Source organism: Petaurus breviceps, unplaced genomic scaffold (assembly GCF_028583685.1).
Source record: "Petaurus breviceps papuanus isolate PSGF00001 unplaced genomic scaffold, PetGlider_PUasm1.0 90879, whole genome shotgun sequence".
NCBI classification, from domain to species: domain Eukaryota; kingdom Metazoa; phylum Chordata; class Mammalia; order Diprotodontia; family Petauridae; genus Petaurus; species Petaurus breviceps.
Window position 1 is genome coordinate 8,513,044 of NW_027187368.1, and position 23,167 is coordinate 8,536,210.

At 39.5% G+C, this 23,167-nt stretch overlaps 1 protein-coding gene across 1 annotated transcript in view; it reads left to right on the plus strand.

Moving 5' to 3' along the window:
- ASTN2 (astrotactin 2) overlaps nt 1-23,167 on the plus strand; it is a 1,158,830-nt gene that overhangs the window by 222,534 nt on the left and 913,129 nt on the right. The window lies entirely within an intron of this gene.

Sequence of the window (23,167 nt, forward strand, 5' to 3'; positions counted from 1 at the left end):
TGGTGCCACACCCCAGGACCTCCACCCTAGACTACATTCCAGATCCAAGCAGGCTAAACCAAGAATGATTACCCCTCAGACTAGTCACTTGGTCCCCCTACACTCTGCAGGCCAGGAGCTGAAGCTGCCACGAGGGGGCGGCTGTGCTGCAGCCCTCAGCAGCTTCTTGCTCTGGGGGCAAAAGCTGAAGCACTCCCAACTACTGGGTCCCAAAATCCATATTGCACTGACCTCTCACTTTGTCCTTAGCATCTATGCGTTGATAATTCTGGACTGCCACAGGTGTTGGTAATCTGGAGTCCCTCCAGCCAGGGGCTGGTCCTGTCCAGCCAGGGGCTGGTCCTGTCCACCCTGGGGCTAAAACATTGGAGTGGGGCTGGTTTCGGCTCCCAGAGCACTGAGCTGGCCAATTTCTGCTGGCCTAGGCTGTTCTCAGTGGGAGGTTAGCTTCTCTGTGTCATTTTGGGGGTTCTGTAGCTCCAAAGTTTGTTCAGAGTCCCCTTTTACATGGAGGTGGTGTGGTAAGTTTTTTTTTTTTTTAAGAAAAAAAATAAAGATGAGAAAACTAAAGTCTACTGAGGTTTTACCTTAGGACTCAGGGTCCCATAGCTGGTGGTCAGTGTGACAACATGTACGTATTCATTATCATAAAGTACTAAAGTGAGTAGAATGCTGAGCTTAGAGTCAAGGAGATCTGAATTCAAATCAAGACTCACATATTTATTAGTTGTGTGACCTGGGCAAATCATTTTGCCACTGTCTGCCTCAGTTTCCTAAACTGTAAAAGTTTAGCACCTACTTCCTAGGGTTGTTATGAGGATCAAATTAGATAATAGTTGTAAAACTCTTAGAACAGTGCCTTGCACATAGAACCTGGCACATATAAATGTTAGCTATTATTATTTATTAATCAACAAGTATTTATTATGTACCCACAATGTTATGGGCACTATGTTAGACACAAGGGATTAAAAAAAAAGAATAAAAAGTGTAGAGAGACAGCAGAGCCTTAGTTTATAGAGTACTTACTTGGACTTATAAAGACCTGGGTTCAAAAGCCACAATTATTGGCAGCATAACATTGAGTAAGCCACTTTTGATCCTTCTGAACCTCTCTTTCCTTATTTGTGCAATAGGGATAATACCTGTAGTAAACACATACATTTATTGTGAGTTTCAAATGAGATAATGTCTATAAAACATATTACAATTTTTAAAGTTCTATTAAAATATTCAGTTGTTATTTTAAAATGATAACTTGAGATTTAAACCCAGATCCTTTGACTTATAACAGTAGATCAGCTTCCATTTTCTCTCTAACTTAGTATAAAAGAGGCAGAACATTTCCCCTTCTTTTTGAGATGGGAGACTGACAGAAGATAGTAAGTATTGAGGCTCTATGGTAGAGGAGGAAAGGAAAGATTTTATTTCAGACATGCCTTACTTTAAGAACAATCCACATATATGCAAATCTAAACTCTTAAATTGAAAGGTGATTATTTCCTTATCTTCTCTTTTCAGAAACATTAAATTTTTAGAAGCTACTTTCCACATGGGAATTCAAAACTCAACCCAAAACAAAGAGAAAACATTCCTGAGATTAGACATAAATCAGTGGGAAAATTCATTTCAACTAGTCCTCATTAAATTTGGCTCAATATGTGCAAAGGGGACTTTGTCTATGACTTTGGTCCATGCATACGTGTAAGACATAAGAACTGCTCTAATATGTGTGTATACACATTTATATGTACATCATGTATATAATATATATGAACATTTGAACTGCTTTGTGTATATATTATATGTTATATATAATGTACTATTGTATATATGTAACAATAAATTATTTTAAATATATAACATAAGCAGTTCTATAGTGCATATTATAATATACACAGAATCTATAATATAGTTCTATATTATATATACACAAAATATATAGAGACATCTATACATATAAACCTATATATACACACGTATACATATATACAGACATATACTTTGTGTTTGTGCGTGTATAATCTTATGTACTTATATGGTATCTATCTATACATTCGCAAATGAAGCAAATAACAAAGAATCAAAGACATTTTGCAATTAAGGGCCAAATGTTTATACAGTGAGCTTTGTGAGTTTGTACAAAGGGGAAATTGAGGCCCAGTGAATTGCTTAAAGTCACAGCTAGAAGGAAACATGGCCAGATTTCATACAGAGGCCTCTGATTCATCCTCCATCTCTTTACCTCTCAGAGCTTTGGTCTCTTCCATCATGGACTGGAACAATTGAGAATGTGATCCCCCAGGAGTTGAGAAATTGAGTTGGGGCTGGAAGGACCTGGACAAGTGGTGAGAGAGTAGGGAAGAGGGGAGCATGGTCTAAATCAGGTGGGAAGACTAACATGGCCCAGGATGAAGAATTGAGAATGTTTGAGCCTGAAGGGCCATTAGAAGTCAACTAGTCCAAGACCTTCATTTTATAGAAGAGAAAACTGAGGCAGAAGTGATTTATCCAAGGTATTAGAGACTTCCTTTATGAGCAGGGACCGTAGTTGCCCAACTCCTACTTTGGTGCTTTTGCCAGGTAAGTGAGAGACACCTGTAATGAGAAAGAATCCCAGAGGTGTGTTCTGAGTCTGCAGGTCATGTTGTCTTCTTCCTCATGCTCCAAACCCGGTCTTGTTTTCTATCTTGTTCTTGGGCAATGCTGTCTCTTGCTTCTCTCTCTCTAGCTCAGCTTTTCAGAGTCATGCTAAGAGGCTGCCTAGCATTAAAAAGTCCAAAAGAACTCTAATTTTGAACTAAGAAGAACTGAATTTGGGTACCAGTTTTGACACTTATTGTGTGAACGTAGGTCACTTGCTTTCCCTCCCCAAGTTTCATTTCTGTCATGTGAAAAATAGGATAATGATGTTGGTCCTATCTCCCTCACTGGGTTGCTAAGAGGAAAATGTTTTAGAATATATTAAAGTGCTATATAAATGTGAGCTATTATTATTATCTCAAAGTCTAATCTCTCCTGCATGCTGAGGAGACCAAGTGTTGGGCAGTGACTCAGGGCAACAGCTGCTTGGAGTGGAGGAGGTAACAATGCCATCTGGTGTTGAGGCCAGAGGCTTCTGCTCAACTTGAAGTCAGGAGAATTGAGTTTGTATCTAGGTTCCAACACCTAACTGTGTGACAATAATCAGTCATTATATTTAAAACTAGAAGAGACCTTAAAAATCATTTATTCCAGGGAATCTTAGCCTGGAGTCCATGACCTTCTCTCCCCTTCCCCCCCCCCAAAAAAAAAGAAGAAAAAAGAAACCATGGATAGATTTGAAGAAATCCATGAAATTGGCAAGGAAAACAATATATTCTTTTAAAAATATTCAGTAACCTCTTAACTGAAACTTAATACTTCCTTCAATTATTTTAAAACATAATTATGAAGGGGGGCCCACAACGCTTTCACAGACTGCCAGAGGGGGTTATCATAAATGCACAAAAATGATTGACATGATAAGCTGGGTAGTTCAGTGGATAGAGAGCTGGGCCTGGCAGGAGGCCACCCTAAGTTCAAATGTGGCCCCAGATACTTACAGCTGTGTGACCCTGGGCAATTTACTTTAATCTTGTTTGCCTCAGTTTCCTCATCTTTAAAATGGTGACAACAATATCACTTATCTTCCAGCATTGCTGTGAGGATAGCACAGTGCCTGGCTCATAGTAAGCACTATATAAATGTCAATCATTATTGTTACTATTGCTTTGTTGTTGACTTCTATTCTGACCACTGAGGTTCAGTGACTTGCTTAAAGTTATAATAAGGAGGAAGCAGAGCTAGATTTGGAAGCCTCTTGAATCCAGATTTCTTTCCTCTGTCTCTTTATTTTTCAGAGCTTCCATTTCTTCTTATGTAAATATGGATAATATTTATCCTCTCTACCACACCTTATATTTTTCATTTAGAGTGCTGTCATAGCATATTATAGATTATAGGACTTAGAGGAGGTCATTGAATCCAGCCCCATGAATTTACAGATGGAGAACTGAGGCTGAGAGCGTCATGATTTCCCGAGATCACACAGGGAATGTCTGAGGCATGATTTGAACGCATATCTTTCTCACTCCAAATCTAGTTCTTCATGACCACACCAAGGGGCAGAGCTTAGAAGTTTTTAAAGGATTTGTGGTCTTTCTCTGTGCTAGCTTTGGAATGGCCAAGCTTAGCATCTTATTACTGAGAGCAAGTAGTCAAGATAGGAAGCTACCAGATGGCCCCCATCCTCTGCATCAGCAGCAACCCAGTGAGCTCCCTCCCCTTACCCTGCCTACTCCCAGGTAGCCTCCATTGCATTGTTTCAGTGTCCCAGAGTCTCAGTTACCACAGGGGCCCTACCTGGCAGAAGGCAATAAGCATTTATTAAAATCTGAATATGTGCCAAGTGCTGTGCTAAATGCTGGGGTTATGAATACAAGCAAAAAGAAAGACAGACCCAGTCCACAAGGGGCTTATATTCTAACAAGGGAAGACAATACACAAAAATTAGCTAAAAAGTAGTGTGGATGAGGGGGGGAGGATGGAGGAAGTATCTGCTCTGCCCCAGGAGTGGGGGGGCATAGTATGAAAGTCTGAAAAGTCAGTAGGAAGGAAGGTTGGCCTGCTCTCAAGTAGAGGAATGGGGGAAGGTGGTTGGCATGGTGGAAAGATGAGAGGCACCTGAGGAAATGTGGTGCTGAGGACCAGAAAGTCATCTCTGTACCATTACTACTGCCGCCATCATCCCTCACTGAATTGGGGAGCTAGTTCAGTTGAAAAAATTGCCAGTTATATATTTGAGTGCTATAGAAATGTGAGACATTATTACTCTCCTACCCCTCATCTTGAAGATTATAGACTGGCTGCCTAGCAACCAGATCCCTCACCCCTTCCATTTCCCTCTCTATCCCTTCTTCAAGGCTGTCTTTGGTGCTCTTTTTATTCAGATTGTTTTTTTTTCCTGAGATGAATGTCTGAATAACAATCCCTCTTACCATAATGTAGCTTTCCCTGAGCCCTAGAGCCTGCCAGTGACAGGCATACAGTCCCTTCACCAGTCTTTCCTAATGTACATTAGTAGAGTTCTTCTTCCCTCTTTCCACTTGTATTTTGTACAGGTGTAGTCAAGGATGTGTGTTTTTACAGCATATACAGAGAAATAATTCATGGTCCAGACTTTCCCTATTCTCTTTTCCCTGAGGCACTGAGTTTCTTCTTTGAGAAGGCTAGTCTCTGTCTGGGAGTGGGAATGTGGGTTTGACTTCAGTATCATTTAGACTTCTGTTTGGGGATTCAGCCCAGTTACCACCAGACAGCATGGAAACTCATTTTCCTCTCCTAGTTATAAGCTTCCCCACTCCAGATGGAAGGCTGTATTCTGGGGCCCCTCTAGAGAAATTCAATTTTGGAACATATTTCCATCTTCTCCCTGCCTTGCCTTTGGCCATCATCCTCTACTCATCAAACAAAGGGATTAAAGTGACTCCTACCTATGTACAGGTGGACACGTAGGGTCTGTATTTCATCAGAAGACTTGACATTAGTACCATTTTCACCACTTTTTAGCTATGTTACCATGAGCAAGTTGCTTTGCCTTTCAGAAGTTGTTTCCTCATCTGTAAAATGGGTATGTTCACTATAAAATAGAACTTACAAAGTTGGTATTTTCAAAGGAAATCATAGTTCAAAAATACTTTGCAAAGTACTGCATGAATAGAAGATATTATTATGGACATGATGCCTGTCATATTATAGATCCTTCTTAAACACTTGTTGATTGATTGGTTATTATGGGCCACTCTCTATAAATGCTGCCTTTTAGCCAGAGAGTCTCAGGTTTCTACTTGTCTTAGCAGCCACTGGTTCATTCAAGTCCTCAGAATCGAGCTGATTCTCTTAAAGCTCAGAAAAATGTTGTCTGATGGGAAGAGCTCAGAGCTGGGAGTCAGAAGATACCTTGACAATGCGAGTTACTCTGGGAGGCATCATGAGCTAGTAGAAAGATTTTGGGTTTCAATGAGAGACATGGCTTCTAGGAATAAGGAGGAGAGATTCTTTTATATACAGCACTGGTGGAACTATACATGGAGACTTCAGTTCTGGGTTCTACTTTTTAGAAAAAGACTTTGATGAGCTGAAGTATATCCAGTGAAGAACCACGATGGTTGAAGAATCTCAATGTGTTGCCATTTGAGGATCAGTTGAACCACTTCATTAGGGGGATGTCTTCAAACAAATGCTAGATAAATACTTTTTTTGGTATGCTGTTGGTGCGATTGGTGAAGATAGTGGTAGAGGTTGGACTGCTTAATGGTTAGGGTGTTTGAACTCTGAAACCCCATGCTTCTGTTAGCCTCTGAGGATTTTAAATCTGGAAACAAACGTTATAGAAATTAGTGCTTTGGTTTGCAACTGAATAATGAATTTACTAATTCTGTAGTGTCTATTTTTGCTATCAATATTTGAGTTTTCCCTCTATTAGACTGATTATGATTTCCACTAAGGTGAGGAATTGAACTTACCTAAGCTCTGTGTTTATCTAGTTCCTCAAACAAAATTCCATACAATAGGAATACATTAAAAAATGCTCTGATGATGAACTAGGTTATGATTTTATTCTATCCTTTAAACTCTAGACTATTCCAGTCCAATGAGCATTAGTTGTCTACAATGTGCTGGGCGTGGTGGGAACAAAGAAAAAAATGAAATAGTACTTTCCTTAAAGAGCACATAATCATCTGTGTTTGGACTGTGGAGAAAGGAGTCAGGGAGGACACAACATGTAAATAGATTAGCATATACAGAATAATTTAGGAGAAAAAAACTAACATCTAGGGTGGTCAGGAAAGGTTTTTTTTTTTTGGTAGTTGAGCCTTGACTGAGGTTATGCATTCTATAACATAGAAATGAGGCAGGGGTATGTTCTAGACAGTTTGTGTAGCAGATAGTAGATGGAATATCACATATGAGAGAATATAGAATAGACTAGTTGAACTTAAATGTGGATTGTGGAGAAGAGGTGATAATATCAGATAAGTATGAAAAGGGAAGCCTGAGCAAGACTGAAAATCCATAGGAAAAAAAATGTAGGGTTTAATCTTTTATTCTTGAGCAATAAAGAACTTTTGAAGGTTCTTGAGCAGGAGAGTAACATGGAAAGACTTGTTTGCATTTTAGTAATGTATTTTGGCAGTTGTATATAAAGGGGATTGGAGAAGGAGGACACTGGATGTTGAAAATTCCATTAAAAGGTCATTTTAATGATCTGGGCAAGAGGTGATGAGGGCTTAAACTAAAGTAGTGGTCATTTGAGTGTAGAGTAGGGGATGGATTGAGGCATACTGTGGAAGTGTATTAGACAATATTTTGCAATTTGAATATGGGAAGACAAAGAAGTAGAGAGAGTTTAACATGACTAGATTGCCAGGTATATTGGCTTTTTTTCTATCTTCCTTCTTGACCTCTCAGTAGCATTTGACACTGTTGATTACCTCCTACCAGATACTCTCTTCTCTAGGATTTTGTGACACTGTTCTATCCTGGTTCTCTGCCTAGTCTCCTTTTTCTGGTTCTTCATCCTTTTTATACCTACTAATTGTGTATGTATCCCAATGTTCTGCCCCTCTTCTCTGTTTTCTCTCTAATATCTCACTTAGTGATCTCATCAGATCTCCTAAGTTCAGTTATCCTCTCTATGCAGATGATTCCCAGATCTTTGAGTCCCAAGTCTCTCTGCTGAGCTACAGTCACAAGTGCCTCTTGGACATCTTGAATATACATTAGCCATTTCACTATCAACATGTCCAAGAGAGAAATCATTATATTTCCCCCCAAATCTCCCTTGTTCTGAACTTCCCTTTTATTGTTACAGATACCACCATCCTACAAGACATTGAGGTTTTCAACCTTAGTGTCATCTTTGACACTCACTGACCCCACATAAACTCATCTGTTTCCAAGCCTTATCATTTTTACCTTCATAATATCTCTTCTATATGCTACCTTCTTTCCACTCATAGAACCACAATCCAAATTGAGGCCCCTGTCACTTCTTGCCTGAACATGAAGCATGAGGCTTCTTTTTTATTTGTCTCCCTACCTCAAGTCCCTCCCTGCTTCAGTCCATTTTACACTCAGTTCTCAAGGTTTATTTTAACTGTGAGTTGGTACATTACTCCCTTGGTACAGTGAGCTCCAGTAGCTACCTGTTATCACTATGACCAAATACAAACTGTTTGGCGTTTAAAATTCATCACAATTTGACTCCTTCCTACATGCCCAATGTTCCTGCACTCTACTATGCTCCATGAACTATGCAGTCTAGCTATAGTAGTAGCTTTCTTGAAGTTTGTCAAAAACAACATTTCATTTCTGAACTCTGAGCATGATGATTACCTCCTATTGAATACTCTTCCATCCCTAGAATGCTCTGCTCCCTCACCACTGCCCTCTGGGTCCCCTGGGCTTCCTTCAAGAACCAACCCAAGCCCTACTGTTGGCATGAGTTCTTTTACAGTCCCTCCAGCTGCTAGAGCCTTCTCTGGGATTGCCTTCTATTCACTAGGTAGGTACTTACTTCTCTTTCTCATAAGAACATATATTCCTTGAAGGAAGGAGCTATTTTTGTTTTTCTTCATATTGCCAGTGCTTCTCATAATGCCTGGCATGGAGTAAGCAAAGTGTTGGTTTACTGACTGATTGACTCTAAACCAGTGTGAGTAGAAACATGATGATGCCCTCAACAAAAAATAGAGAAGTTTGAAGGAGAGGTGGGGTTAAGGGGAAGGATAATAAGTTCTGTTTTGGACAGATTGAATTTGAGATGCTTACTTGGGCATCCAAGTGGACATGTTTAGAATCAGAGCTAAATACCCAGATCTGGGAGTCACGTGTCTACTGATAGTGAGCAAACACACAGTAGTTGATACAGTTACTGAGAAAGGGTGTTTATAGAGAAGAAAAGAGGACCCAAGGAAAGAGACCTCATGGACACCCCCAGCTAGGGAAAGAAGAATGGGTGGTAATATAACAAATGACACTGAGGAGAAGAGTCAGACTGGTAAAAGCAGTTGTAGGGGAAAAGTGCATCTCACAAGTACTAAGAGAGGAGAGAGGATCCCGAGGGAGGAAGAGAGTGGGTCTTAATTTCCTCTTTTGTAAAATAAGAGGTTTTGACTAGATGTTCTTCATGGTCCCTTGTGGAGTCAACATTTTGTGACTATCTCTCTAAGTATAATGGTAGGTAACCTAAAACAAATCCTTACACTTCCTTGGCAGCATGGCTCTGTTCAGAATGTCAGCCTTGTAATCAGGGATACCAGGATGTAAGCCTTATCTCTGACATATGAAGGACTTCTTAGTGCCTTTGACAACTTTATAAATCTTCTGGGACTTATATTTACATAAGTTTACAACTTGTATTGGTAGAGAGAGTTTCCATACTAGGAATAACTCATATGGATGAAATCACAGGTTCAAACCAAAAATCATCTTTACTACCTACCTCACACAGTTGTTGTTGAGTGAAAAATAAAGATAATGGATGTTCACAGGCTTTATCAAAGTTGTGCACAATAGACATCATTATCATTATCTTATTTGGAGGACATGAATGACTCTTCAAGGGACATACTGACCGAGAAAATAAAATGTAGATTGTAGCTAACTAGGTCCTCTGCCACATGAGTTTATATTATTATTATATTATTATATTTTGGGGGATGGCTGGAAACTGAGAACTCATGGGCTCAGGGGATCTGTCTGACACATTAAGTGTAAGCTGACATGTCTGCCTCTGAAGTGTCTCACTTGGGGAGTTGGCAGAAAGCGTAGGCAGGGACCTGAGTTGACTCCTTTAAGGAAAAAAAAGAAATCATAGTGTGGGTGTGGGGAGGAATGATAATGGTAGTCTTTTAGGAGGAGGGCCCTCTCCTATTTCCAACATAACTATATGAGGGCCCTGGGGACTATAGCTTCCAAGAGAAACACCCTTCCTGGGACTAAATCTGCAAATGGCAATTCAGCTTCCAAACTCTTGGAGCTTGATGGGAGAAAGAAAGGTGACTGAAAGACCTGAGATGAGATTGAAAAGGGAAAATATATGGGCAGCTAGGTGGCTCATTGAATAGAGTACTAGCCCTGGAGTCAGGAGGACCTAAGTTGAAATTTGGCCTCAGATACTTAATACTTACTAGCTGTGTGACCTTGGGCAAATAACTTAACCCCAACTGCCCTGCATTCCTCCCTCCCAAAAAAAGGGGAAATATATCTGTTTACATTCGCTTTGGCTTTGTGAATTGAAGTTGATAGAGGAAAAAAATATTCCCCTCTTCCCCTTCCCCAAACCCAAGGGCCCCTAATTTTCACTCTGTTTTCCTGTCTGCTCTTTTTTTTCTCTGACTAGTATGTGGGTGTCTTGGATGGGCTTTAGAAACTCTAAGACCTTAAGACATAATATCATAATTATTCTCTTTGTTTTTGTTTCTTCTAATTACAATATTTTTAAAAAGTGGTGTTGGAGGATGACTCACAAACACTCCAGTTTTGAAGAACATAAGGACTTCAACTCCATGGTACATTAAACTTCGTGCCTGGGGTATGAAATGGTTACCAGGGGATTGTTTCAGGGAGGCTATATGTATCACTCTACATATTGTTGTCCTAAAGTGTTAAGCATGTTCCTTGAAAGGAGAGTCAGTCATAAAATTTTGGAGCCTGGAGGTAATGGAACTGTTGTCTAATCCAAACCTCTTGTTTTGGAGGGAAGGGAACTGGGATTCAAAGTCTTTTGCTCCAAGTTGTAGAGCTAGAACCCTGCCTTTCTGCCTTCATCTATAGCCTTTCCCTACTTCTTCCTCCTCCTCTTCCTCATAGCATCATGGATTTAGAATTTGAAGGCACTTCAAAAGCCATCCACTCCAAGTCTCTCATGTTATAGAGTTGGGAAAACTGAGGCCCAGAGAGGTTAAGTAAATTGACTAAAGGCACATAGGTCCTAAGGTTCAGGGGTAAGACTTGAACCCAGGACTTCTGACTACACAGAAAGTACTCTTTCCATTATACCATGTAATCTCTTTCTCCTTGCCTTCCACTTTTTAGCATATACCAAGATCTGAATTTCAGTTCCATGGTTGCTACTCTATAAACAGGAAAACTATTCCCTGTCCTCTGAGAGCTTACAATGTTAATATTTACGTACTGATTCAAGCACTTGTGTAGGAGACATCCAGACAACAGAATTATTCCTTAAACCCACTGTTTTCATCTCTCTTGAATTCCTTCTCCATTGTCTTCTGAACTTAAATGAGAAAAGGCTTGTCTGTGCATAATCATCTTTTTTTCCTGTCTGACAATAATAGAATGTTAGAACTAGGGGGGACCTTGGAACCTAGAATATTAGAATGTAGCCTGTCAGGATTGTAAGAAACCTGAAGATAACTTGGTTTATAGCCTCTTCATATAAAGAAAAGGAATCAGAGGCCCAGAAAGGAAAAAGGACATTTTATGGCTTCTCTTCCTACTGACCCACAGAACTTCCTACTGCATTTTTTCCCCAAAACATTCAGTGAATATTTATTGAGCCAATATGATTAGCCACCAACACAGTAATAGTGGGAAAACCAACCAAAAATATGGCATTTTCCAGAAAAAGGCAGAGAGGGAGAGAAAGGGAGAGGGAAGAGAGAAAGAGAGAGAGAAGGAGAGAGAGACAGAGACAGAGAGAGACAGAGAGAGAGAATGAGAATATGAATGACAGAGAATGAGAGTGAGTTTAAGACTATTATAGTCTACCTGACCATCAAACATTATCCTAACCATAGAATAGAATAGAGCATGGCTTCTAAGTCAAAGAGGGAGTCAACAGCACAACATTGTATCAATCACTTTATGTAACTCATATGTCTTCATCAAAGCTGGGTGGCACAGTGAATAGAGCACCAGCCCTGGAGTCAGGAGAAACTGAATTCAAATGTGACCTCAGACACTTGATGTACATTTACTAGCTATGTGACCTTGGACAAGTCACTTAGCCCCAATTGCCTTGCATTTCCCCCTCGCCCCCCCAAAAATTTAAAAATACATTAAACAGCTTCTTCATCCCATAGAAATTTTTACCATTAATTTCAAAATTCCATTTTAGTTTGATAATTGTTAAATTCTTAATTTATGCTAAGGAAAATATACTCAAGTCTTTGAACTTAAATCTGGTGGGCAAATTGAGACAACAGATGAAGGTAAAATAAAAATACCTTAGTCTTCTACACACAAAACACTTCAAACATAAAATTTTTGAGGAGATGGCTGTTGCTGTGTGTGTGTGAAAAGATCTTCTGGAATCCTGAAGTCAAATATCATGAGAAAAAAATAGGTTTAGAGCCTTTAGAACATCAGTGTAATTTATATTTTTAAAACAGTACAATAAGTGAAAAGAGATTAATGTAGTATACAAACAAAACCCCATAGAATATTAATGAAACACAGGGCCTATGACCCAAGGAAGTTATAGAAAGATTAACACTTCCTCATAAAAAGGAAGAATATTAGTAAATGTTCTTAGATCTTGATGGTATATGGAGTAAAAAAAATTAAAGAAATTATTCTGGAACAAAGAAATACCACTTCACTGAGCAATAGTAAAAGTTAACAGGTACGTTGAATTAGGCTTATAATGTAAATTATATTGCCTTACCTTAGAACATATGTTCTTGCTAAGACCCAGGGGTGGAAACAAAAAGTTCTTCATAGGTAAAATCCATGTGTACTCAACCAACAATATATGAACATAGACGTATCAAACAAAATATTATGTCATAGCATTTTGTTTATATAAGGCTTAATATAGAAATAGAGGAGCAAGTCATTGCTTCCAGAATTTATGAAAAGGTCATCCTTGAGGAGTACAGGCATTAATCAATGCACATGTTTTGAGCACAGAGGAGAATCCATGCAATGTATTAGTGTGAGTTCCAAAACCTATACAATGCCTGGAAAGACATGATCCAGCAGTCAGAAATGCATAACAGAAATTCACTATTCTTTATAAATTAACAGATGACAAAAGCTACTTCCATCCACCCAGGGAGTAGGGAATGGTTTTCTATTTCTTTCCCCCAAAATATCCTTGAAAACACAACAAATATATTGTTTTAGAAGAACATTATCATTTCATGCAAAATTTTTGTCTACACTCTCCTAGACATAACACTGACCCATAAAAATAAAGATTTTTAAAAAATGATTGTAGTCGCACAAAATACCAATGAACTCCAGTCTTTAAAAAACAAAAAAGGTTTCAATGTACAGACTTAGAAGAAGAAATTAAAACCATCTGGGAACAGGATGAAATAAATATCATCCCCTTTGTACTGAATATGTCTTTTTTGAGACAACAGAAAATTAGTTTATATCTCAAAATCTTTTTGGCCATTACAAAAACAAACAAACAAAAAAAATCATTTCGTCCATTTGTATCATTGTCTATTAAACATGAAACAAAAAAGTCATAGGTAATATCAAGCTTTGCAAGGACCATTTCTCTCTATACTCTATAAAATATAAGAGCAAGAACAATAATGACAAAAATAATTCATTTACATTTCTCTAATGCTTTAAAATTTACCTACCACTTTTTCTTTGAGAACTGTATGGTGTTAAATAATGAAATTATGATTATTCCTATTTTGTAAATGGTTTAACTAAAGGTCAGAAGTGACTTTTCCAGGGTCACACAGCTAGTAAATTTCAGATTCAGACCTCAGACCCAGCTCTTTCTGATTTTGCATCTAATGCATTTTTTTTAAGCAATTGGGGTTAAGTAACTTGCTCAAGGTTACCCGGCCAGTTATTTCTGGGTGTGGTGCTGAGTGTCTGAGCCCGGGATTCGATCTCCAGGTCGTCCCAACACTGGGAGCCGGTGCTCTTACTCGCTGAGCCACCTGGCCGCCCCTAAGCAATTGGGGTTAAGTAACTTGCTCAAGGTAACACGGCCAGGTGTTTCTGGGTGGGTGCTAAGTGTCTGAGCCCGGGATTCGATCTCCAGGTCGTCCCAACACTGGAGCCGTGCTCTTACTCGCTGAGCCACCTGGCCGCCCCTTATCTAATGCATTTTAAATTAGTCAGGCAGCAAACATTTATTAAACACTATATGCTTGGCACTGTGCCAAGGGATATAAAGAAAAGTGAAGCATGGTTCCTGCTTTTGAGGAGCTCATCGTCTACTGAGAAAGATAATATGCAAAAAAAATGTACATAATGAGATACATTCAGTGTAAATGGAAAGCAATCACAGAAGCAAGGCGCTAATAGCAATAGAAAGACATTGTACCTGGAAAGGCCTCTTGTAGAAACTGAGAATTGACTTGAATTTTGAAGGAAACCAATAAACCAAGGAAGTGTTTGGAAAGAGGGAAAACATTCCAAGCACAGGGGAAATTTTCGTCCATGAATTGGCATGGAGTCTGACAAATTAGTTTCATGAGTAAGGAATGCAAAGAAGTCCAGTGTCTCTGGTTCAGAATGCATGGAGGGGAATAGAGTGTAGTATGGGTGGAAAGGTAGGACAGGGCCGAAAAAGAGGATTTAAAAGCCAAACAAGAGGTTTAATATTTAATCATGGAAGTAACACTCCAATAAACATTTACTAAGCATATTCTGTGTTCCCGGCACTATGCTAAATGGTAAGGATACAAAAAGAGACAAAAGATAGTCCCTGCCTTCAAGGATCTAAAAATATAACAGAGAACACAACATGCAAACAAATATATACAAAGCAAGGTTTACACAGGATAAATAGGAAATAATTAATGGAGGGAAGACGCTAGAATTAATAAGGGTTAGGGCAGGCTTCCTATAGAAAATAGGATTGTAGTTGGGACTTAAAAGGAATCCAAGGAGTTCAGTAGTTGAAGTAGAGGAAGAAGAGAGTTCTAGACATGGGGGACAGCCAAAGAAAATAATAGAGGCCACTGAACTTTATTCAATATAGAAGTGACATTCTAGGAAAATCGCTTTAGCAGCTAAGTAGAAGATGGATTGGAAGGGGGAGAGACTTGAGTCTGGTAGGCCAACTAGAAATAGTTCAGGAAAGAGATGATGGGAGGGGGGAAGCTGAACCAAGGTGGAGGTTGTGTGAGTGGAGAGAAGGGACCATAGAGGAGAGATGTTGCAAAGGGAAGAACTGCAAAGGTTGCCAGTAGAATAGATAAGTAGGATTAACGTGAATGAGGAGAAGAGGGTAACAACAAAGTTGTAATCCACAAGAGAATAGTATCAACAACAATAATAACAACAAATACCAATAGTATTCAGGAAAAGAGGAGAAAATATAGTGTCAGAGACTGAAGTCAAGTAGAGTAAAGATTGTGAAAAGGCCATTAAATTTGGCAATTAAGAGGTCACCAGTCAATTTGACAAGGGTAGCTTCAGTTGAATGATGAGGTTAGAAAACATTGCAGAGGATTTAGAAGGGAATGAAAGGAGAGGAAGATAGCTTTCTTAATTTAATGATGTTAGGGAGGAGAGCTATAGGATGCTATGTATCTGAGATGATCAAGTGAGGTGTTTTTATTTTGTTTTTAGAATATGATGATGTTTGTAAGTAGCAGGGAAGAAACCAGTTGATATAGAGGGATAAAAAAATAGAAGTGGAATAGTGATGACAGAAATAATAATTTGTTCTAGAAGATGGATAGAATGTGATCAACATTGAATATAGAAAGACTAGCCTTGACAAGGTGATAGACCAGCTCTTCACGTGAATCTAGTCAAGAAGCTTTTATTATGAACCTATTGTGTTCCAGGTATTCTGCTAAGGGCTGTGGATATCAGTAAAAGTAAAAAAAAATAACAATCCCTGTTCTCAAGGAGCTTGCAGCCTATTGGGGGAGATAATATGAAGACTTTAAACAGAAATCTATAAAGGATAAATTGGAGATAATCCTGGGCAGAAGGAATTAGCATTCCAGAGGACTGGGAAATGTATTCTGTCAAAAGGTGGGATTTTACCTGGGATCTGAAGGAAGTCAATATGTAGAAATGAAGAGGTAGAAAATTCTAGGCACAGGGAATAGTCAGCTGAAAGTTAAGAAGTCAGGAGATGGTAGGGTTCCTATCTGATCATACAAGGGAGACTCTGGAGTTTTAATTGGGGAGTAATGTGGTCAGCCCTGTGCTTTAGGAAGATCACCAGTAGCTGAGTAGAAGATGGACTTGAGGCAGGGAGACAAATCAGAAGGCTATCTATTTATTACAATAGCCCATTTATGAGATGAGTGCTTGTATCAGAGAGAAGAGGATATATTCTAGATAGGTTGTGAAAGTAGAAATAACAGAACTTTATAGTAGAAGAAGATAACTGAGTAATGTGAGATGAGGAAGAGGGAAGAAGAGAGAATTTTTTTTGGAATGTCATCAATTTTTAATGTAAAGTGTGAAAAGAAAGTAAGGATTGGAGGTGTCACGGGAGGTTTGAAGGTGGATGAAAAATTTGGGAATATTCACTGTGTGAGAGGGATAGCAAATTGATTAAGGGACTCTAAGAGGATTTCTTTTCTGCAGTGCAGGACCAGTTAGGATTATGTAACACATATTTGTCATGGATCCACTCAACCTCACTCTGTGACTTTCTCCATCTCTGTTTAACATTTTAAACTTTTAATATTTAATAATTTCCTCATGAATATGAGGAAAGGTGATAGGTAGTATAAGTAGTCCAAAGTTGGGGTTTGATAAGTCATGATCAATGATAGTATAAGGGGCTGTGGAACTTGGTTGAGGTTGATAGTATAAAGTTGCATTAATTCACCAAGGGAGGAAAATAGGGAAGTAAGGTGATTTTAGCTAATAAAGGGATAATGACCTGGGAAAGAACTAAGAGGTATAGGGATTGGATGTCATGACAAGAATGAAGAACACAGTTAAGAGTCACAAAGCTGAGAGAAAGATGAAAAGATAAAACAAATTATGGTCACATAAAGCAATTTTGAAGTTCATGAACATTGAATTTGGAGAACTTATTATTTATGGCAGATATGACCATCTCTCTGTGTAGCTGAAAACCATGGGAACTTAGTGGACTCAGGAAATAGGAAATAAGAATGGTAAAGGAAATATCAGTGTATTTTTTTAAGTCCCCTAGTATGAGAGCAGGAGTGGAGGTGGGGATTGCGAGCCAACCACCGAACTTGAGGAAGGAAAGAGGCACTGTGAGTTCATAGATAACAGCTACTATAATCTTATTTTTTGTCTTTTTGGAGGGGGGAAGGCAGGGCAATTGGGGTTAAGTGACTTGTCCAAGGTCATATAGCTAGTAAGTGCTAGTAGTGTCTGAGGTCAAATTTGAACCCAGGTCCTCCTGATTCCAGGGCTGGTGCTTTATTTACTGTGCCACCTAGCTACCCCTGGCTACTGTAATCTTGACTGGGTTATGCATTTGGATTGAATGAACCAAAAAGGAGGTGAGGTGACTGAGAGATGATGGTAGAAGGAGAGTCTAGAACTTGCAATAGGGAGCAAGGAATATTTTAACTCCTCTACCTTGACTAGTGGATGAGTCAGGAAGTATGAGTAAAAGACCAACTAATATGAAAAAGGTTAGCCAAAGATGGAGGTTATCCAGAAGTAGCCAGTTCTCAGAGAGAGCCAGAAGATGGAGGGAATGAGAAAAGAAAAGGTTCAGTATAGAAGCAAGTTTTTCAGTTGTGAAATAGGCATTCCAGAGAGCACAGTGGAAGGGGCAGTAAATTTGGAGTAGAGATATTTGCTGGGATAGAGTTGAGGGAGATGAGAGTAAGAGAATGGGGGGAATGGGGAATGGAAATTGTACAGTGACATCCTGGGAGTTCAGAATCTCTGAGATAGGGAACATTATGAGGGAATTAAAATATGCTAGTAGCTGGAGAAGGAATACAAGCAGAGTTTCAGTGGCTTAATAACAACATTTGTTGTGAGAGGAAGGTGATCAGACAGTTCAAGACCCTCACTCAAAGTCCAGGGGTGGGGAACCTGAAGCCTCCAGGTCACATGTGGTCTTCTAGGTCCTTGGGTACAGCCTTTTAACTGATTTGTTCTGTGAAGTTTAGATTCAGTCAAAGGGCCACATTTGAGGACCTAGAGGACTACATGGGTCCTTAAGGCTGCAGGTTCCCCATCTTATGACTGGTAGTGAAATAGCCCATGAGGCTTAGGAGGCCTACCTAACAGGAGAGAGGAGCAGGTAAAGTATAACTTGGGGGTGTCCAAACAGGAGGGAGAAGTAGCTAGTTGTCCAAGATTTGTCTGCTCAGAGAGCGGCCTCTGGAGCACTGGAGAAGGCCTCTGGTGATAACAGAGGCTAGGAAGTGGGTGAACTGGGCCTGAGCTGATGTGGGGCTTTCTGGGAAGGCTCTCTGCAGTGTTTTTATCTTCATCTTTAGAGAGGAGACTCTAGCACTAGGGGTTAATCTGATCAATTTGAGATTCCCTGCAGGAGTGGGAAGTTACTGAGCTGTTCATTCACTCCTTTACCATTCGGGGTAATGAATGTCATGAAGGCAGAGAGAGCTGAGGGAGTTGGTCTGATTCACAGGTCCTGAAGTGCCTTTGACACACAGATTAACCCGGGGGCTGAGTCCTGGGACCAACCATTGATTCCACAAGATCCCTCCAGGTGGGTTTTCTTTTCTTTTTCTTTTGCTGCCTTTTCCATAGCACCCCAGACAGGGCAGTAAATGACTCCCAGAAAGAGACTGGGGAAGGAAATAACCATTCTTACTACCAGCCTCTTTGAATTCCCTAGCAAAAGGGATAGGAGTAAGCAGGGCTCAGTTCAAGGAAATAAAAGAGATATTCCCATAAGAAAGACCTGGAGTGGAAGCCTTGGATTTGACTCTTAACTGTAACATGACACATTATATGACCTTGGGCAAGTCATTTTCATTCTCCATTGTCAGACCTATAAAAAAGGGAGTTTGGACAATGATTTCTAAGGTAGTTATAGTGCACACATTGGACTAGGAGGCAGTGTGTTGAAATGGAAGACAACAGACTCAGAACTTAGTGACCCTGTGTGCAAATCCTACCTTTGTGACATTCAAGAAGTCATTTACCCTCCATGGGCTTAAGTTTCCTATGCTATAAAATGAGGGTGTTAGGTAAGATGTCATCAGAGAACTCTTCTGGGTTTTGATCTATGAGCTTATGACCAAAGGATCCCCAAGGTCTTCTCAAGCTTTAGCTTTCTAATGTGTTTTATTCTGTGATCCTGTGTTCTTGGGTCCTTCCATCTCCAAGAGTCTACTTTCAGTTTTACACTATTCTATATTCTAATGATAATTCCTACTCTGACATTCTAATGCTTCTTGCCCTAATGTTCTGTTTTAAAGTCCTTTCCAAATCTAAAATTTTATGATTATTTTTCTGTGTATGTTTTATGATCCACCAATTTCTAGGTTATAAAAATGATCCCTTTTTATCAGGCAAGCGAGCCATAAGCTCTAAAAGAAATGAAATAAGCTTCAACAATCAGACAGGAGGAAAATAATAATTAAACTTTGCATATAATCACTCTAATGTTTCTGACTATATAATTGAACCTTGAAGTTATATAGTATTTATGTTCAAATGCCTTCAGATACATGCTTATTTGAACTTCCCAACACCTCTTGTAACTAAGTAGAAGTGATGGTATTCCCATTTTCCAGATTAAAGTGAAACCTTAAATTAGATAGGAGCACGGGATGAGACTAGCTTGCATTTGGGAAATTAAGCAGTACTTTTAATAGCTTCAAGTTTCTCCTTGGAGCAGAATTGCCCTTTTCTATACTATTCTTTTAGTGTTTCTCTGGCTAGCTGGCATAGAGTATCTCAGTATCTGAAGAATTAAAGTCAAATTTCCAAAATCCCCACCACCTAATGGGTAGTAGAAAGCCAAAGGGGGAGCATTGTTGCCCTGTGGTAAATTACTGAGACTTGTACAAACATGTCACAGGAGAGATGAATGACCAGAAATGAAAATGGGCCACCCAAATATGGAGGGCCGGGACAGCCTATGGGTAAAAGTCACAGAAGATGGGAAGATAAGAATATATCACTGTCTTTACCACTGAAGGAAGTACCCTGCATCAATGAGATCACAGATCCATTGACTTTCTTCCTGCTCAGAAACATGTTCCCTCTAATGATGCTGGGATCACTGTAGACATCATATGTGATACTAGAATTGTGGAATCAATTTGTAAAGCTACCCTAAGGCTCTTTCCCTAATCTATGAAGTGAGATTCCTGAAGGGAAGAAGCATATGGTCTCCAACCTCACTGAGAGTGGGATGATAATAGTAATGCACAATTATGGATCACTTCATGAATTACCATCCCCTGGTCTGGAATCTTAGAGTGTTAAAACAAGAATGTATTCTCAAAACCACCAACACTATTACCAACACTGTTACGCTAAATCTGATTATACTGAAGCCCAGAAAGTTGAAATGACTTACCCAAGGTTACTTAGCTAATTAATGATGATGATGATGATGATGATGATGATAATTAACATTTATATAACACTTTTAGATTCTTAAAAGAGCTTTACAAATATTATCTCATTCTGTCCTTACAATAACCCTGAGAAGCAGATGCTATTATTATCCACATTTTACAGATAAGAAAACAGACAGACAAAGGTTAGATGACTTGCCTAGGTTAGATGATAGATTTGAGTTCAAGTCATCTTAACTCCAGGGCCAGGACTCTACCCACTGTACCACCTACCTGCCTCTAATTAGTGGCAGAGTTAGCAATAGATCCCTGATCTTCTGGGTCCCGGTTGTATATTTCCCTTCAGACCTTCACCCCCACCTCCACCACCTGCCTTTCCCCCAATAAGGTAGGTAGGTCATGCAAGTATCATTACAGACAAGGAAACTGTGAGAGAAGTTAAGTGACTTACCCACAGTCACCTAGCTTGGAAGCAATAGAACCAGCTCTTAAACATAGTCATTCTGACCAGGGCTCTTTCTACTACTCGAAGAAAACACCTATTCATGAAAAAGAGAAAGAAGAAACAGACTTCATCTGGAACATGTGGGATTTAGATTAAGCCTAATCTCCCTTTTTACTCCTTTGTCAGTAAAGTGTGGTGTACATTAGGCTAAGTAAATAAGGAAGGTTGGAGAGGCCCCCTCTTTGGAAATTTTCACCAGCAAGTGAAATTTCAAGTGGTAATATCCATGTTCTCATAGTTAGTATACCTGTTGAGAAGGGTGGAGGAATAGTCGCTAAATGTACCTACCATAGCTTTAATGATAAGAGTTTCAGTTATCACCACTCATTTCTACTTATTTGTTATCACACTTCTTTTATTAAATAGTCTCTTCTCACATTTTCTATTATCATGTTTGTAGGATTTCCTAATCTCTGTCTCTCTGTCTCTGTCTCTCTGTCTCTGTCTCTGTCTCTCTGTCTCTGTCTCTGTCTCTCCCTCTCTGTCTCTCTCTCTCTCTGTCTCTCTCTGTCTCTGTCTCTCTCTCTCTGTCTCTGTCTCTGTCTCTCTCTCTGTCTCTCTCTCTGTCTCTCTGTCTCTGTCTCTGTCTCTGTCTCTGTCTCTCTCTCTCTCTCTCTCTCTCTCTCTCTCTGTCTCTCTCTCTCTCTCTCCTTTTTGGAGGGGGGAAAGCAGGGCCATTGGAGTTAAGTGACTGCCCAAGGTCACACAGCTAGTAAGTGTTAAGTGTCTGAGGTCACATTTGAACTCAGGTCTTCCTGACTCCAGGACCAGTACTCTATTCACTGTGTCACCTAGCGGCGCCCCCAGCTTCACTATTTCTATATGTGTTAAATGGTAAAAATGCATTGAGGGAAGAGGGAGGGGGTCTAAGTAATATGACTTCTGGGAATCTTGAACTATGTCTGTCAATAATAATGATAAATAATAATGATGATAATGACAGCTCACACATATGCAGTTCCATAATGTTTATGAAATACATTTCTCATAACAATCCTGTAAGGTAGCTAGTGTAAATATTATCTCCATTTTATAGAAGAAGAAGCTGAGCCTCACAGAAGTTAAATGGTTTGTTCCATGGTCACCCAATTAGTAAGTGTGAGAGTCTAAGTCCAAGCTTTCTGCTTCTTTCTGAAAAATACTAGTGAGTACAAGCTAAGCTTATTCTACTCCAAAGGGACTGTTCACAGATGCTGCAATTACATTTACAATATTGTATCAAAAAAGACGTGCGGCAGCATCTGAATAGAAGCCTTATTAGTCTGTTATCTTCCGTTTACCAAAATATTCCAATTAATCAGCTTTCAGATGGCAAGAATTAATTGGTTTCATTCCTGGTGTTGGGCACATCTAATTGAAATGAATACTTTCTCCTTTCAGAATTGATGACTTATCAACTGCTTTTAAATGCAGGGGAAAAAACACATCTCATAGATTTCCCATCAGTGATCAGTGGCATGGGTCTGGGGAGAGGTACTGGGGGAGAGAAAGGCAAGGAAGGGAATGAGTGATTGGTTATCTGGACTCCATGGAGGAGATAGAACATCATTTCTTAGAGTTCTACAGAGATATCCAGTGAGGGAATCCACAAAATTCCATATCCTTATATAATAGGGGAAAAGAAGTTGTGATCTGAAACTCATATTGGATTCAGAATTATGCTCTGACACTTATTATGTGACCTTGGACGATTTCCCTCCTTCTGGGCATCAGTTTCTTAATCTGTAACATAAGACAGGATTGGATTTTATCCAAGGCCCTTCTAGTAGAGAGAGCTCTGGCTTTGTAATCGAAAGATTCCTAGCATTTAGTGGTTTTGTGACCTTAGTTAAGTCACTTAACACCTCCAAGTCTGATTTGCACCCCTCACCCCCATCACCTATACAGTGGAATTCCTCATATTTGCACATCTACCCACTTCACACGGATATGAGAAAAGAACTTTGTCAAGCAGAAGGCACTAGGGAAATAGTAGATGCTGCTGCAGATATTGTGATCATTATCCCTGAGAATTCTGCAGACTGAGCTTACCCTGGGTAGGCATGGTCCCAGTTCCCTTTTTCATTGTGCACATAAAGCAATAAGACTCATAGCATCTGTGTGAGGGGCCTCCCTTAGGGAGCAGCTCTCATCAGTCGCCTAGTCGAGTTGGCTGTCTAAGCAAATGTCA